This window comes from Macrobrachium rosenbergii, chromosome 31, assembly GCF_040412425.1.
Source record: "Macrobrachium rosenbergii isolate ZJJX-2024 chromosome 31, ASM4041242v1, whole genome shotgun sequence".
NCBI classification, from domain to species: domain Eukaryota; kingdom Metazoa; phylum Arthropoda; class Malacostraca; order Decapoda; family Palaemonidae; genus Macrobrachium; species Macrobrachium rosenbergii.
The window spans coordinates 8,059,730-8,074,840 of NC_089771.1; the positions used below are offsets into that span (position 1 = coordinate 8,059,730).

Below are 15,111 nucleotides of genomic sequence, written 5' to 3' on the forward strand. Positions count from 1 at the left end.
GTATTAAGAAAAGAAGGAATCGATGGCTAATATACTCCTGTTTGCAGAATGGTCGATAGAAGAAATTCAGAACACGAAAGAATTTATAAAAGAATTATGAAATTACAACACACTTCTTCCTCTTTTTCTTTTAACGTGCTTTTTTTCTGAAGAAACACAAACGAAGGAGGAATAGAACGAACGGGAGAGCCGTTTCAAAACCAAACCCCGTTCATTACTACTACTCCGACCATTTCTTCTTCTCCTCGGCGTCGTTATTCAGTTAGCCACGACCTCTGCGTCAGTAGCCATCACCTGTGACAGTTCATCGAAACGGATCAATAGCGTGATTCTGGTTGTGTTTTTTCGGCGTCATTTTCGTAGACATGAGGTAAATGAATATGCAGAAGGCTACAACAAACGGTAAGAGGGACCTTCTTGTTCTAATTCTCGTTTGTTCCGACACGATATGCAAACCTGAGGTCCTCTACATTAGGGATTACTTTCAGGCGTTGGCTGGAAACGGCCGTTGAACTTCAGACAAGGTGGTTAGGCACGTTGTTCTTCGCCGCCCTCTGCCTGACAGCTTTCTTTTCTATTTAATTGGTGGGAAATTTACTATCCCCAGCGTGTGTGTCCTGGGGTAGGGGGTAAAAAGTGCAGCTCTTTTTAGATCTAGAGTCGACGCGGACCCACACGCCCTCTGTACATCTTGCAGGGGGCGTGTGTGTTCGCGCGACAACCCCTGTAGTGAGTGTTGTTCTTGGTCCTCCGAGCAATGGGGGACGTTCAAAGGGAGGAGACGTTGCCGCCGTAAGCCTGCCAAGGAGTCGTCCGAGGGAAACGCCCCCGATGACTCCAGTGGTGGCGAATGTGTCGGGCTCGTTTCTCCCTCCCAGCGAACTTCCCTGCTTGCATCTCCCCTCGGGTGAGGACTTCCCTCCCCTTTTTTCGTTTCATCATTTTGTTGGCGGCTGGGAGAGTTGGAACGGGATATCCTCTGAGGTCTCTTTCCGTTCCGGAGGGGAGTTTTTCCTCCAGAGCGGGCAGAGGCTTCCTGTACTAACCCGACTCTCTTTACTTCAGGTCTCGGGCTGGATAGCCAGGCTGTCCCAAGCTCAACCTGGCTACACCTGGGCCTACCTGGCACATCATTGGAGGGATTGGCTCCTCTGCCCCCATAGCTCCAGTTAAATTTGTAACTCACTAAACCCAGCAACGACAGCCACTACTACGACCGTCACCATGTCGATGTTTGCTCAGCTCCCGGTGTCAGTTGCATTGCATTTGGACACCCAAGTGTCGGCGTCACCTGCATTGCAACACGCTGTTCCACTGCCTCCTGGCTTCCTGGCTCCGTTCACGCGTGCTGGCCCCACCTACATGGTGACATCATCATACCCGCATGTGACTGTCGCTGCCCCCGTTGCTGACCCTGGCTTGTCCACGACCTCTGTTCCTCGTCTGACTTTCCAGCCAGGCCCTTCTTGCCTGTTCCCGTCCCCATCCCATCGACCCTGGCGCTGTGGAGGACGATTCCAACACCGTGGGACAATCTCGAAATATACGCCTTTCCCCTTTTTCTGTCTGATTCGCCGAGAGATCAGCTGAGTGATGATTACCCGAATCTCAGAATGACTTCTGGTGGCACCCAAATGGCCCCAGGCCATTTGGCATCCGGGACCTCTGTCAATTTCTCCTCTCAGCGCCGAGAGATTCCCCTGGCCCAACCTCCTTTTAGCGCCAACCTTCACTCTAGCGGTTCCAGTTTGCATTCCCTGTGTCTTCACGGCTGGAGGTTATTCACCATCTCCCCGAGCGAAAATTTTCATGCTGTGCATTAAAAGAGATGGCAGGATACCTCACAAAGATCCTGCTGGCAGAGACCAGAAAGTGGTCCGTCTTCTGTGGTTGGTGTCATCGGTGGGGTATTCCTGGTTGGAGCTACTGTTCAGCAACCAGTTTGGACTGCCTTGTCTTCCTTCCCCAGAGAACTAAATTTCAGCTGTGAAAGAGAACCACTGGTCCAGTCTTACGGCTGAAAGGAAGTTGACATCTTTCCTCCTCGAGATATCTCTACCATGAGAAAGCCCTTCCGGTTTGCCCAAAGGGATCTCAGGCCCATTTGCATATGTGACTCAACTTAAAATGAGCCTGACTCAACTGACCGTCATTTAGCCTCTACCCTTTACGAGAGTCGTCAGACAGGATCTGACCCTCAAGACCGTCTTCATGCTAGCCCTGGCATCGGCGAAGAAAGTTGGTTAGCGAGCTTCACGGACTTTCCTTTGATGTTAAACACTGAGGGGGATGGGGATCAGTTACGCCTCATTTCGTGTAGGTTTTGTAGCGAAGACTCAGAATCCTTCGGTCCCTGAATCACGGTTCGAGTCCTTCAAATCCCTTTCAGAGGACTTTGTTAATGAACCAGACGAGATGCTACTGTGTCCTGTTCTTCAGTGCTTACTGCCCTATCTGAAGAATAGACCAACAAGTGTTTCTTCGGCCTGAGTGTCGACTGAAAAGTCTTTCTTTTTACACCAAGAAAGAAGTGTCAATTTCACTTCTTTCTGGCTTCGTGAGACGATATGGAGAGCGCATTCTGCTGCAGGAGAAGATTCTATTCCAATTAGCTAGAGAGCTTACAAGGTCCGCAGCATTGGTCTGTCCCTCAGCGACTCCGTGAATATGTCGTACACAGGTGCTGAAGGTGGGCGGTGGTCCCGAGACATTTTCCCTTCTAGGTCCTGTGGTGGCTGCTCAACAAATGACCTTGTGTAGCTTATCCAGCTGCTCTAACAGGACAGGTTGCATCTCGCCTATGTTGTCATGGGTTGTGATTGGGAGATTGAAATATGAGTGACTGGCCTCTCTTCTTTCTCCCATCCTGGCTCTCTTCCCACGTGGCTGGAGATGTTAGTTACAAGCTGGATCTGGCGCTTGAGGCAGGTAAGCTCCATAACGGAGCTTCCTCCCGTTCTATTTCCGTTCAGGTTTGCTCAGGTTAGCAAGTCTCCTTCCTTCAATTTGGAGGAAGGAGACCATGACTATGAGACAAACCCAATGCTTGTTTGTTCGACACAATATACAAACCCTCCGTCCTTTACATTAGGGGATCACTTTCAGGCGAGGCTGGAAACGGCCGTTAAACTCTTGAACAAGGTGGTTAGGCAGTAACTACCTCAGGTAGGCGGGGATACCCGCCTGCCCGGATGTAAACATTCCAGTTTGCTTTCGGCCGTCATGCCGTTGCTGACGTGTTTTCGTTCTCTCTGCTGACTGTCGTTAAGCTCTTATTATCCCGGTGGGATCTTTCTGTATTTTTGTTTATATAGATGTGTGTTTTGATATTTATTAATACAAACCCACGATTTGTGATAACCTTGCCTAAGCCGTCGTTCCCCTGCCTGTGTCTTGGGTTTGACGGCCAAGGGCATAACTGGAGTAAACGTAACCAAGTGGTAATGCTTCTCTCCAGCAGCCCTTTACGTAAATACTGAAGGCGCCCCTGTACTTTCGGAGATATAGTTTGGGATGCTTTTATCTTCACTCCCCTACATCCATCGGGACGTAAGAGTTAGTTCCCTTCTTGGGCTTCCGCCCTCCATGTGTAAGGGGCATCACTAATTTCTTCCTTCTTATGCTGAGTGTTTCTCGCTGCCTGCGCTATAGAGATTTGCGGGCTGAGTGGGAGGTTACGGGCGTCGTCGATAAGTTCCGCTTCCACGGCACCCTTGGTGGCCTCCCCTCCGTCCTTTTTTTTTCTTCCCGTAGGTTCTTCTTCCTCTCCTTAGTAGATCTCTCTCCTTTGCCCTCTTCGCTCGCTGAAGGGCGAAGACCGGGGGGGAGCGAGCGAGCGACCTCGTCTAGAGTACCTCCTCCCGCTGCGTAGGGCTGTTCCCCTTGTAGCGGGAGGAGCCTCCTCTACTAATCATCTTTGTTTTTCTTTCAGGTTGACAGTGAGCATTGCAGAGACAGCAGTAGTTGGCTGGATATATCAAGAATATCTTGCATGAAGCAGTCCCGACTTTCATTCAGTGTTGCTTCGGGATCGACCACAATACCTGATTAGATGACATATTTCTACGTCGGGATCGCTCTGACTCTATTCCCGCCAATGTAGATCGATCGCTGTCATTGCTGGTTTTCATGTATGCTGTCGCAGTGCTTCCTGCATATCTGTGGTCCATCTGCTCCTGGTGTTCCGTGTGTTATGCTCTTGTCAACTCGACGACAGTCTCTGGGCTGCTCTCCTGGTCTCCTGCCGCAGCTGCCCTGATCGCTCCTGTCACTGCTGGTGACTTTCAAATGACATTCTGTCCGTTGCAGTAGCTCCTGCCTTCCGAACCGCTAACGTAGCTCCTGCATCGGATGTCCTGATCGTGCCCGCTTCTTCTCCTAGTGATCGTGCCGGGGCCGCTTCCGTTGTGTTCCTGCCAGCTGCCCTGGAGGTTACGATGTCTGCCATCCTGTAGAAGATGTTGGCGTGAAAAGGAAGGAAGTCGCCTTGTGGAAGTGACGTTCCTGGCCGTTGCCTAGCTCCTGCTCTCCGAACCTTTGCCATAGCTCCTGCATCGGCTGTCCTGATCATTCCTGCCGCTTCTGGCGGTCGTGCCCAGGGCCGCTTCCGTGCGTTCCTGCCAGCTGCCCCAGAGGTTACGATGTCCGCCATCCTGTAGAAGATGTCGGCGTGAAGATGTAGGAAGTGGTCCTGTTGAGGTGATGTTCCTGGCCGTTGCAGTAGCTCCTGCCTTCCGAATTGCTGCCGTAGCTCCTGCATCGGCTGTCCTGATCATGCTTCTGGTGGTGGTGGTGTCCTGGCTGCGTCCGTTGTGTTCCTGCCGGACTACCCTGGAGGTTACGATGTTTCATGTTCACCATCCTGTAGAAGATGTCGGAGTGGAGGTGAAGGAAGCCGTCCTGTGGAAGTAGCCGCCATCTTCTTCATCTTATCTTCGATTTCGTCTTCTGCTGCGTCTTCCCTTCCTCTCCCGAGGTCCAAGGGGGTCCCGGGAATCGGACAGACCTCCATCGGCCGAAGGAAAGGATTGCTGCTTCTTCCCCCTTGATGCCCTTGGATGTCTAGGGACTGCCTCCTTCCTGAGGAGGCAGTGGGTCTCTCGTTGGCTCTTCCTGACCTTCGGGTTAGGAAACCGATTGGCATAGCCGTGGTTTTGTGTTTGGGAGCCGCGGGCGCGCAGACCTCAGTTTGCGTTCCTGTTCCTGAGTCTTAGAGGTTCCGCCTCTAAGATGGGGGCTGCTTCAGGCTCGTTCGCGAGCCGCTTCGAGTGCTCGAGATTCTATGGAATATCGAGTATCCCGATCTGGTCTGGAGAGATTTTCCTGGGCCCAGTTCGGGAGCAGTGCGAGAGAAAGGGCTGAGGCACCCAGGTGTCTTGGTTCCTCTTCCTGCCAGCACCATAAGCGCTCCCGAGTGTTTGCCAGTGCTCAGTCGGGTTCCCAGCCTGGTGTCTCGATCCTGTCGGTTCGAACACCAGAAGAAGCAGGGAAGAGATTCACTTTGGGAGTCCTGGGGACTTCTAAGGGACTGACTCTCTTCCGGGAGACAAGTTTCTCTCGTTTCGCTCTGACCGGGTTTGTTTCAGGAACCGATTCGCATTCTCCTGTGGGATCTTGCGTTTCTGGGGCCACGAGAGCGCTCCTCTCAGGGCCATTCCCTCGTTGCCAGTCTTGGAAGTCTGCATCTAAGACTGGTTCTGTGGCTCTTTTAATCTATTAGCTCTTTCGATCTATTAGGAAACAAAGCAGCCGCTCCCGATTTTCGGAAGTCTCTGTGGGTAGCTCCCAGGTTCTATGAATCACGAGCTGCTCCCTTCTAGACACCCAGGCACAGGACGAGAAAGTGCCGAGACACCCAGGTGTCTGGTTGCTGGGACACCCAGGTGTCTGGTGTGCCGAGACACCCGGTGTCTGGTGTCGGGACACCCAGGTGTCGGTGTGCCAGGTGTCTCGATACTGCCCGCCAGCTGCTTCGGTTGCTCGGGCGGGCTTCGTTCTTGTGTCTCGAACTTTAGGGTTCGAGCATGCAAGATAGCAGACACAGAAATTCCCCTTTGAACCTTCTTCTCGAGGGGCCTCGGCCTCGGAGTTTTGAAGGAGTTTAGAGTTTGGGAAACTAGCAATTGTTCACAGCAGACAAGTCCGGCCTGCCCAGTTATGATTGTCTGGCTCTGGCTTGGCTCAGCCCCAGGTCGCACTTGCCAGACTGGCTCGGCTCGACTTTGCGACATGGCTTGCCAGACTGGCTCGGCTTGGCTTGACTTCGACTCGGCTTTGCCAGACTGGCTCGGCTCGCCTGCCTCGCCCGATCTGCCTGCCTCCCAGTCTGCCGCATACCGACCAGCTGGATCGCGCTTCGTGATCGGCTCGGCTCGGCTCGGCCCTACTCGGTTTTTTCCGATTCGGGTTCTCGGCTATGTTCGAGTGAACTTTTTGCTCTTCCCAGGAAAGCACTTTGCCACGGCACAAGTGCTCTTCTTTCCCCATGTGGCAGTAATCTCCTTCGGTTGATTATCGCTCACGGTCCGCCTCTCCTGCTTATCATACTGGCAGGACAGGTAGGGATACTCTTTTCTCCTCACCTGTTCTCTTCTCTCGGTTGTTCCGAGAGGCGTGAGAAGTACAGAGAGAGCTCCGACAAATTTTCTTTCGGAGTTCGGCTGCCTGGCGTGCTTTGGGTATCGGTCCCCAATTCTCTCGTATTATAACCAGGTAGCCGAGGAGGGTTTCATGGGATCTGTCAAGGTCTCCCTCCAAGGGGAGAGGTCCAGGAGTTTCACGCATCGGAAACAGCGAGGGTCTTCCTCTTCAGCTCGATCGCCCCCGTGTTCTCGGGAACTTCGCGATCGGATCCCCCGGGACAGGACCACGGCTCCCAATGAATAACCTTCATCACTTGCAACCCTTGCAGTTTCCGAGGGGCCGAGAGTGTCAGGGACCGCCGCGGTCCTGGCTTCCGAGAAACGTTCTCGACCTGATGAATTCTTTTCTTCGAAGGAGTTAATTCAGGTGGAGACACCAAACTTCCACCCCTGCCTCGACAGAATATGAATTCTTCTTGCCTCAGGAGGGTCTTGCCACTGCAGTTTTTTTGGGCAATTCTGGTGCTAAGAAGAAGGACTTTGTCCCAATTCGGATCTCCAGTTTCGTAAGTCCCGAGTTGGCTCGACCCTTGGGAACGAACCTTTACTTGGTTCTGCCTTTCTCTTTCAGAGATTTGCCAGATACCCCGGTAATCAAGGTTCCCACCAGGGCACTGACTTGTCCTTTGGACAATGGCCAAGACCTTTGGATCTTAGTTATCTCAACTCAACCTTGAGTTCAAGCCAGCCCCCTCAACTCCTTAGCTAAGAAGTCCTAGGCTTCAGAAGAAGATTGCAACTGCTGATGCCTGGACGAAATGATACTTATCGAGTCTCTGGAACTGGCAGTGACATTGCCGAGACCTGGGAATGGATTCCTTCAGGAGAAGTATCTATTTCCCTTAGGTCTCGGCAATTCTTTCCATCGAACTTTCATCCCACCACCTCCCGTGCTCCCGATTCGGGAAATGCCAGCCGGCTAGAGCTAATTGCCTCGGTTCCCTGTCATCTTGCAGAAGCTTCCCCATGGTGGAAAATGGAAGTCTGCTTCCTTTTCCCCGTTCTTTTTCCTCTTCGATGTATGAGGAAAGAGTTAGGCTAATGCTTGATTGAAGGAACCTTCGAATATGCTTGCATATTCCCCTCACATCTTGTGTCTACTTACAGATTCACAGATTGAGGAATAGGCACACACTGGTAAGACCTTGTCTTGAATTTGTGTGACCGAGACGATTAGTACCTTCTCATCACCGTCCTGGGCTCAGGGCAGCCTTTTGGCCATCCGAGAATTCAGGATGGGTTTTGCGGCACTCACTGGTTTCATTGAACAACAAAACCACAGTAGTGGCATTTGTCGACAAACAGGAGGCAATAGTTTTTTCCCCCTGTTTCATCTCCACATTTGAAGGTACTAGAGTGTTGTTCTATTGCACACTCGACAGCTGAATTAACCAGATGCATTCCTGGTGGGGATGTATTGGTAGGCAAGCCTGGCCTCGGGTTTGAGTGATCGGGACGGAACATGCTGCTCACTCTTTCTTCACGAAGATTCATGCAGAGACTGCTGGACTGAGAAATCCCTACCGTCCTTCTGTTGCCTCCCTGCACACAAGTCGGTAGTGTTTTCTCGCTCCTTCATACCAGACCAGGGGCCGCTCTGTTGAGGCATGCTGTCTTTTGGGAAAACTCGATATTGACGTTTTTTCCCTCCATGTTTGTCCGTTTCACTAGGGGTTCACAAACATTGCTCACCCCGAGTTACAGACAAATACTTGAAGACTTCGCCTTTATCCGACCTGATTGCCGAGGCATCGAGAAGAATTCCGCTTGACCCATCCTCCTGTGCAGCTACACAAGAAGCGGTTCTTGAGGCAGTACATCCCTGTGTGTTCAGGACTGGGAGACTTTCCAGCTTTCCTTGCAAGCACAGGCTTTCTCGCCGAGCGGCAACGGATATAGCTGGATATCCCTTGAAGTCCTCTGCAACACTGTCCCAGGGACTGGATCCGTCTTCGCTGGTGGTGTCGTTGTCGGAACTTCTTCTCGGGGTCAGAGTCGCTCGTCAAGTCTGGACTTCCTCGTCTTCTCCGCCGAGGGCTGCTTCTCTCCCCTTTCATTTTTGAAGAATGTAGGCCCTTGCGACCTAGTCTTCTATCTGAAGTAGCCTTTGTCTCCCAGTCAAGAGTTAGCTACGGACGAGAAGCTTCTTCAGTCATGCTGTCCCAGGAACTGTTTCCTGGGTGGCATGCGACTCTCGTTTAGGGTTCCTGTCCATGCTCTGCACTCACCCTACGAGAGTCGTCGGATAGAGATATGCCCTCTTAGGTCCATCTCTCATCTTACCCTGGCTTTGGCGTAGAAGATGGAAGAACAGGGATGGGGATCATCCTGGACTCCTTCTCGGATGTCGTAGGTGGACTCCAATCCATTGGCATCGACTGTCGGGTTCGAGTCCTTCTTGTTCCCCCTCCTCCTTGGACTTTGTATCGATGATCCAGATCATTTGTTACTTTGTCCTATTGGGAGCTGTGGTACTTTCGAAAGGTTCGACATTCCTAACCTGGATGTCGTCAACGTTTTCACTAGTACTGTCTCTCCCAAGGAAGAAGTGTCTAAGGACACATCTTCCTCCTGACTTCGTGAAGCGATCAAAGGAGGTACTTCTGCAGCTGATGACGATGATACCGGTACCTTTCACCCGAGCTCACAAAGTCGATGGCTTGGTCCATCCCTCGCATTCTGGAAGAATATGTCTGTACCACAGGAGCTGAAGGCGGGTGTGTGGTCCCAACAGACTACCTTCACCTCCTTCTACCTCCGGGATGTTGCACACAAGTCCTTGGACACTTTTTCCCTTGGGTCCTGTGGTGGCTGCTCAACAAGTTGTGTAGCTTATCCAGCTCCCCAACGGGACAGGATTGCATCTCGCCTATGTTGTGCGGCTGTGATGGGGAGAATGGATGTTGAGTGACTGGCCTCTCTTCTTTCTCCCCATCCTGGCTCTCTTCCCACGGGCAGGAGCGGACATGCCGTTATAAGCTGGACCGGGCGATCGAGGCAGATAAGCACATAACAGGAGCTCCTGTTCTATTTCCGTTCAGGTTAATAGAAGCAACCCCACTCCTTCCTCTTGCAAGGGGAGGAAGGAGACCATGACTATGAGACAACCCAATGCTTGTATTTGCCTTATTGTCATCCGACGTCAAATTCTTCCTTTAGCCTACTTTGCATGAACTGACGTTTCCTCTTTCATGCAAAGGGACCCAGAAGTCTGACAACTGATCCTGCGTTTCTTACAACCCGATCTTTTGTCAGAGGCAGTTTTCCCTTCCTCGCTCTCACGACCAGGAAGGGAAGACAAGGTGGTGAACTCCAGTCAGTTCAGAGAGACTTTATCAGATTCCTCCTCCAATCAGTGAGTCTCCTAATGTAAAGGACCGAGGGTTTGTATATTGTGTCGGAACAAATAACAATTTTTAAAGTAAATTGTATTTTTCCTAACTATACAAACCTGAGGTCCTTTACACTTATGCCCCCACCTCATGCCACCCCTCAATCTGTACCTGGGCCGAAAGGCAAACTGGAATGTTTACATCCGGGCAGGCAGGTATCCCCGCCTACCTGGAGGTAGTTACTGCCTAACCACCTTGTTCAAGAGTTTAACGGCCGCCCGTTTCCAGCCTACGCCTGAAAGTAATCTCCTAATGTAAAGGACCTCGGGTTTGTATAGTTAGGAAAAATACAATTTACTTTAAAAATTGTTATTTTGCCTTATTGTCATCCGTTTCAATTTTTCCTAGCCTGCTTTGCTTGAAAGAGACGTCTCCCTTTCAGGCAAAGGGACCAGAAGTCTGACAACTGATTAGTTCTAGATTCTTACTTTAAAAAAAATCTGAGTAGAAAATTTCTGAATGGTAATGGAGAACAGTTTTGAAGGGTTTTTTAAATTAAACTCTGATTTTCCTTAACCTAATTTATTTCCAGATAACATTACACTTATTTCCTACTTTGAATATTTACTGTTTCGAACAATCTTCCTATACTTAAACTTAGCCAACTTAATACAAACTTCATTTCAAATAAATCCTTAGTTCCTTAACCAACAAGTCTTATAGTTTTGCCAATAATTTTAAGAACCTAATTTAATTTTATTTCTTATTCCTCAAAATGGAAACACATCCAATGCTTGAAAGATCAATCTTCAAAGTCTACTTGGGTTGTTCAACAAAGATCATTTGAGAACCAAACATGCTTTTCTCTTAAGTTGAGTTTCTGTTTATCCTGGTGCTCATTGTAACCTGATTCACACTGCCTGATCCTCTCTCAATGTTTTTTTTTCCTTGGAACAAATCTATAACAATCAGTTTATAGTGTCTTGTGTTATCATTTTTCTACTCAAACTTGAATAAGTCAGACCTGGTTCACATGCAACTAATTTGTAAATTCCTACTTGCTGATGCAAAGCATGGCAAGCATTCAAGAGGTAGTTTATAAAGGCCTTGTTTCTTAACACTGTTTCTTACCAGGTTTCCAATCCAAGATAGCCTGTGGCATTAAGGTGAAGGGGTCTACTCTACCCTACCACCTCTTGCAAAGCAAACTGCAAGTAAAAAAAAGCATGAAAATTTACATTCAGACATTTGTAACAAAAACACAAAATAAACATAATTTAAAAAACATCACAACAACAAAAATGGAACAATCAATTCAACACCCTTCTTTCATCACACAAACCCAAATTTAATGAACCACATAACAAACAAAGATCTTATGTCAGAGTTAGTTTTTTCCCTTCCTGGCTCTAACACCAGGAAGGGAAGACAAGGTGGTGAACTCCAGTCAGCATCAGAGAAAGACTATCAGATTCCTCCCTCCAATCAGTGAGTCTCATTAATGTAAAGGACCAGAGACTTTTCTATTTGTGTCGGAACAAATAACAATTTTTAAAAATGGCTATTTTCCTAACTCCTCTGTCCATAGGTCCTTTACACTTTATGCCCACCTGCATGCCACCCCTCAATCTGTACATGGGCTGAAAGGCAAATTGGAATGTTTACATCCGGCAGGCAGTACTCCAGTCAAAGGCAGTAGTTAACTGCCTAACACCTTGTTTTAAGTTCAACTGCCGCAAGAGGAGCCACGCCTGAAAGTAATCCCTAATATAAAGGACCTGAATCTAGTTTGTAGAGTTAGGAAAAATACAATTTACTTTAAAAATTTATATTTTGCTACAGTTTTTTGTTGTAATTATGAATTTACATTTAATTTTTGGCACTCTTGTAATTAGGGCTGTAATTAACTGGATGTCCATCCAACAAGGGGTTTCCATTGGATCTTCACAAGACAGATCACGGTATATATTTTGTTTCAAATGTTCATATCCTGTCCAGCAAGTGCAATAACTGGTTAACGATTCTGGTACCTTTGGGCCAGTACTAAACACCAGACTTGGAGAGATTTCCATTTGGCCGACAACAACAGATGCATCGTCAGTATCAGAACCCCTAAAAGTGTAGAAAAAACCAGTTGAAAAGGTAAAATGAGGCACTGGAGCCAATGTCTTCGAATTACCTTTTATAACTTTTGCAAAAGCAAACAAAAAAATCATTTAAAGATATACAAAGTGCATTGAATTGTTATGGGATTCTAAGGAGGTGTGTTTGGAAGGATTTGCTCATGTAGGTTTAGTCTATTACCACCGGATACTGCCATCAATGGTATATAAAAAAACAATGGCATTCACTTAGTAAAGGAAGTACAGTACACCTAACACTGGTCATGGTACCACCTACTGAATTCAACATTGACCTTAATCTAAAACAGCCCCAGACACAAGAAAGTACATTACATAGCCTATTTGTCATCAGCTTTATAAAAATACTCTTGAGGCAGTACACAAGGCACAAAGTTTTCCAAAGTTAGCACCACCAGACAATACTTGTGACCCATTTTCCCAGGCAAAAGGCTTGGCTTATTTGCCTACATTTCAGACAACCTAATAAAACTATTCTCAATATGTACTCCACCTTTGCAACAATCCCCAGACTCTGGCAAGCTTTTACAAGTTGGTAGGATCTCATTTCCTCTTATGTTCATGGTAGATGCAATTTCATTTGAGTTTGGAAGAGTCCGGGCATGAATGGTGTGGTTCTCCCCCAAGGGGAATTAAAAATAGAAATCCTGACAGTACTGACACACACATGGACTGGACTTACTTTTATTTCTCCTTGACCTTGAGAGGGAACATCTTCTTTGGGACTTGCACTCCATTTCCAACTTGTTGCCTGTGAGAAAAATAAAACTCTCAGTGTTCTTCTTTGATAAAGATTTCTTGGTCAGTACATGGTCAGAATGTGGACCTGCCTTTGGTCATGTTTCAAGAAATGTAAATGAAATTAAATTTAAAATTGCTGTTATGACAGCTTCCTTTTAAACTTATCTTTTAAGCTAACTTAAAAAAACTCTTATTTTCTTACCAATATTATAAATTATGAAGTGCTATAAGTAGTCCAGGTAGAGAGTCCTTGAGGCTGGGGAACAGAAAACCAGTACAAAATTTTCTGGAACTTCCATTCTCTCTTGGCATCATTCTTCCTCGTTTGACTTGTCCTCTCAGATTAAGACAAGAGTCTTGCTTCTCATTTTCCTTTACAAGGTTTGATTTTTCTCACAGTACTAAGAATCAAACCCATCCTGAAACATCACTTTAAGTTTGATGCCTTGTTCTAAAAGAATGTTGTGAGCAAAACTCAGCCTTTTTGGTTACATAATCAAGAATCATGTGAGGCTTTTTTCAGTCTTGCAATAAAACCCAGGTTCTCACATTTGTCTTGAGGAGTACTGCCTGCCCAGATGTAAACATTCCAATTTGCTTTCAGCCGTTGTAACTGTGGACTTTGGTTTTCATCTCTGCCCACTGTTGAGCTTTTTGGTGTCCCCAGGAAAATTTCCTTTTGTTTTTCTAGTATGAATGTTGTTAAGCTCGCTGAAACCTCCTATCCCCAGTGTGTGTGTCCTAGGGTAGGAGGGATTGTCATACCTTTAGTTCTAGCGTTGACATGGACCCAAATGCCCTTCTGCCCCACCTGCAGGACGCAAACCGTGCTCACGCACTTCGTTGTACTGAGAGTGTTGTTCCTGGTCTCCAGAGTAATGGAGGAAGTTTGAAGGAGGAGACGCATGTTTTGAAGGAAACCCCTAAATGAATTGTCCAGGTTAACACGCCTGACTTCACTTCCTGGAGTGGCTGATCTGTCAGGGTTGTTTCTCCTTCCAGCAAGCTTCCTCTTCTTGTTGCCTCTCCCTGCAGTTAGTTTTCCTCCCCTTCCTCATTCCTCACGGGTGTGGAAGGCCATGAAGCGGTTGCTCAGTTCATCTTCCTCTCTGGGGCCTCTCTCTCGCTTTAAAATTTCTTCCCAGATTCAAAAGAGGATTTTTTGACCCATCTGTCTTCTTCAGGTTCAGGGGTGGAAGCAAACTGGTGGCCAGGTATCCGATCTGACATCTCTTCTGGCTGCACCTGGGTCTGCCTGGCAATCCATCACTGGAGGGCTTGGTGTCACACCTGTCCGGCGCTCCAGTGATGACCCACACAGCCACCACTTTCACCACTTCACGGTCACCATGTCTTCTTTTGGCAAGCTGCCTGTCAGACAGGCCTCGCACCTCAGAATCACTCAGGTTTCTGACTGACGCCTTGACAAAGTCTGTGCCACTGCCTCCTGGGTTCCTGGCCCCTTGTCCCTTCACCAGGATCCTCAGAAGTTTTATATGAAGAAGTTGGATGGTGGCACATGACTATTCCTGCTCCTGTTGCCCTGACCCATGCTCATTGTTGACCAAGGTTTCAGCTCCTCGACCCTGACACTCAGCCTGGCCTGGCTCCCCAATGCCCACCTGTGCCTCCACCTGGTTTTCTTGGACCTCTTGGCTCCCGTGCTGCTGTATCTGTCCCGGTAATGCTGCATCAAAGAACCATCTCTGCTACCTGGGTTGCTCCTGTGATTGCTGTGGCCCCTGGCTTACCCTGTTTCAGTGGCCCCCTGGTTGCTCCTGTTCCTTCTGCTGCTCCTTTAGTTTGGGGAAGGACTTTGATCCTGCAGGAAGATGGTTTCCTGAAGAGATTTTAGGTTCATCCTTCATCTTCATCTTAAAACATCTTTTCTGCTGCCTCTCCTTCTTCTTCTTGTTTTGCTCTCAGCCTCAGGAAGAAAATCCAGCTCTCCTGCCTCTAAAGTCTCACCTTGAGACCACTAAGGGACTGCCTCCTTCCACAGGAAGGCAGTGGGATCTCTCGTTGCTCTTCCTGAGCCATGGATCAGGGAAATCCAGTTGCGCTGACCCCTCAGGTCAGTTGTATTCAATCCAGGGTGTGCAGACCACAGTTTCTTTCTCCTGTCATGCTGCTTGGCCTGAAGCCTGCTTCTAAGGCCAGGGTCTCATTCTCCGGACATTCAGCATCTGTCTGTGAGTCACCCCTTTTGTACCCAGGTTTATAAGGAAACATTATAAAACCCAGTCTCCCCAGAAA

General features: G+C 48.4%; 1 protein-coding gene across 2 annotated transcripts in view; it reads left to right on the plus strand.

Moving 5' to 3' along the window:
• Nucleotides 1–256: 256 nt before the first annotated feature.
• Nucleotides 257–15,111, plus strand: part of LOC136855351 (gastrula zinc finger protein XlCGF57.1-like) — an 89,637-nt gene continuing 74,782 nt past the window's right edge. For both annotated transcript variants that reach the window (XM_067132272.1, XM_067132271.1), the window contains exon 1: nt 257–402. The gene's annotated coding sequence lies outside the window, so the exon portion shown is untranslated. The remainder of the gene's footprint in view (nt 403–15,111) is intronic.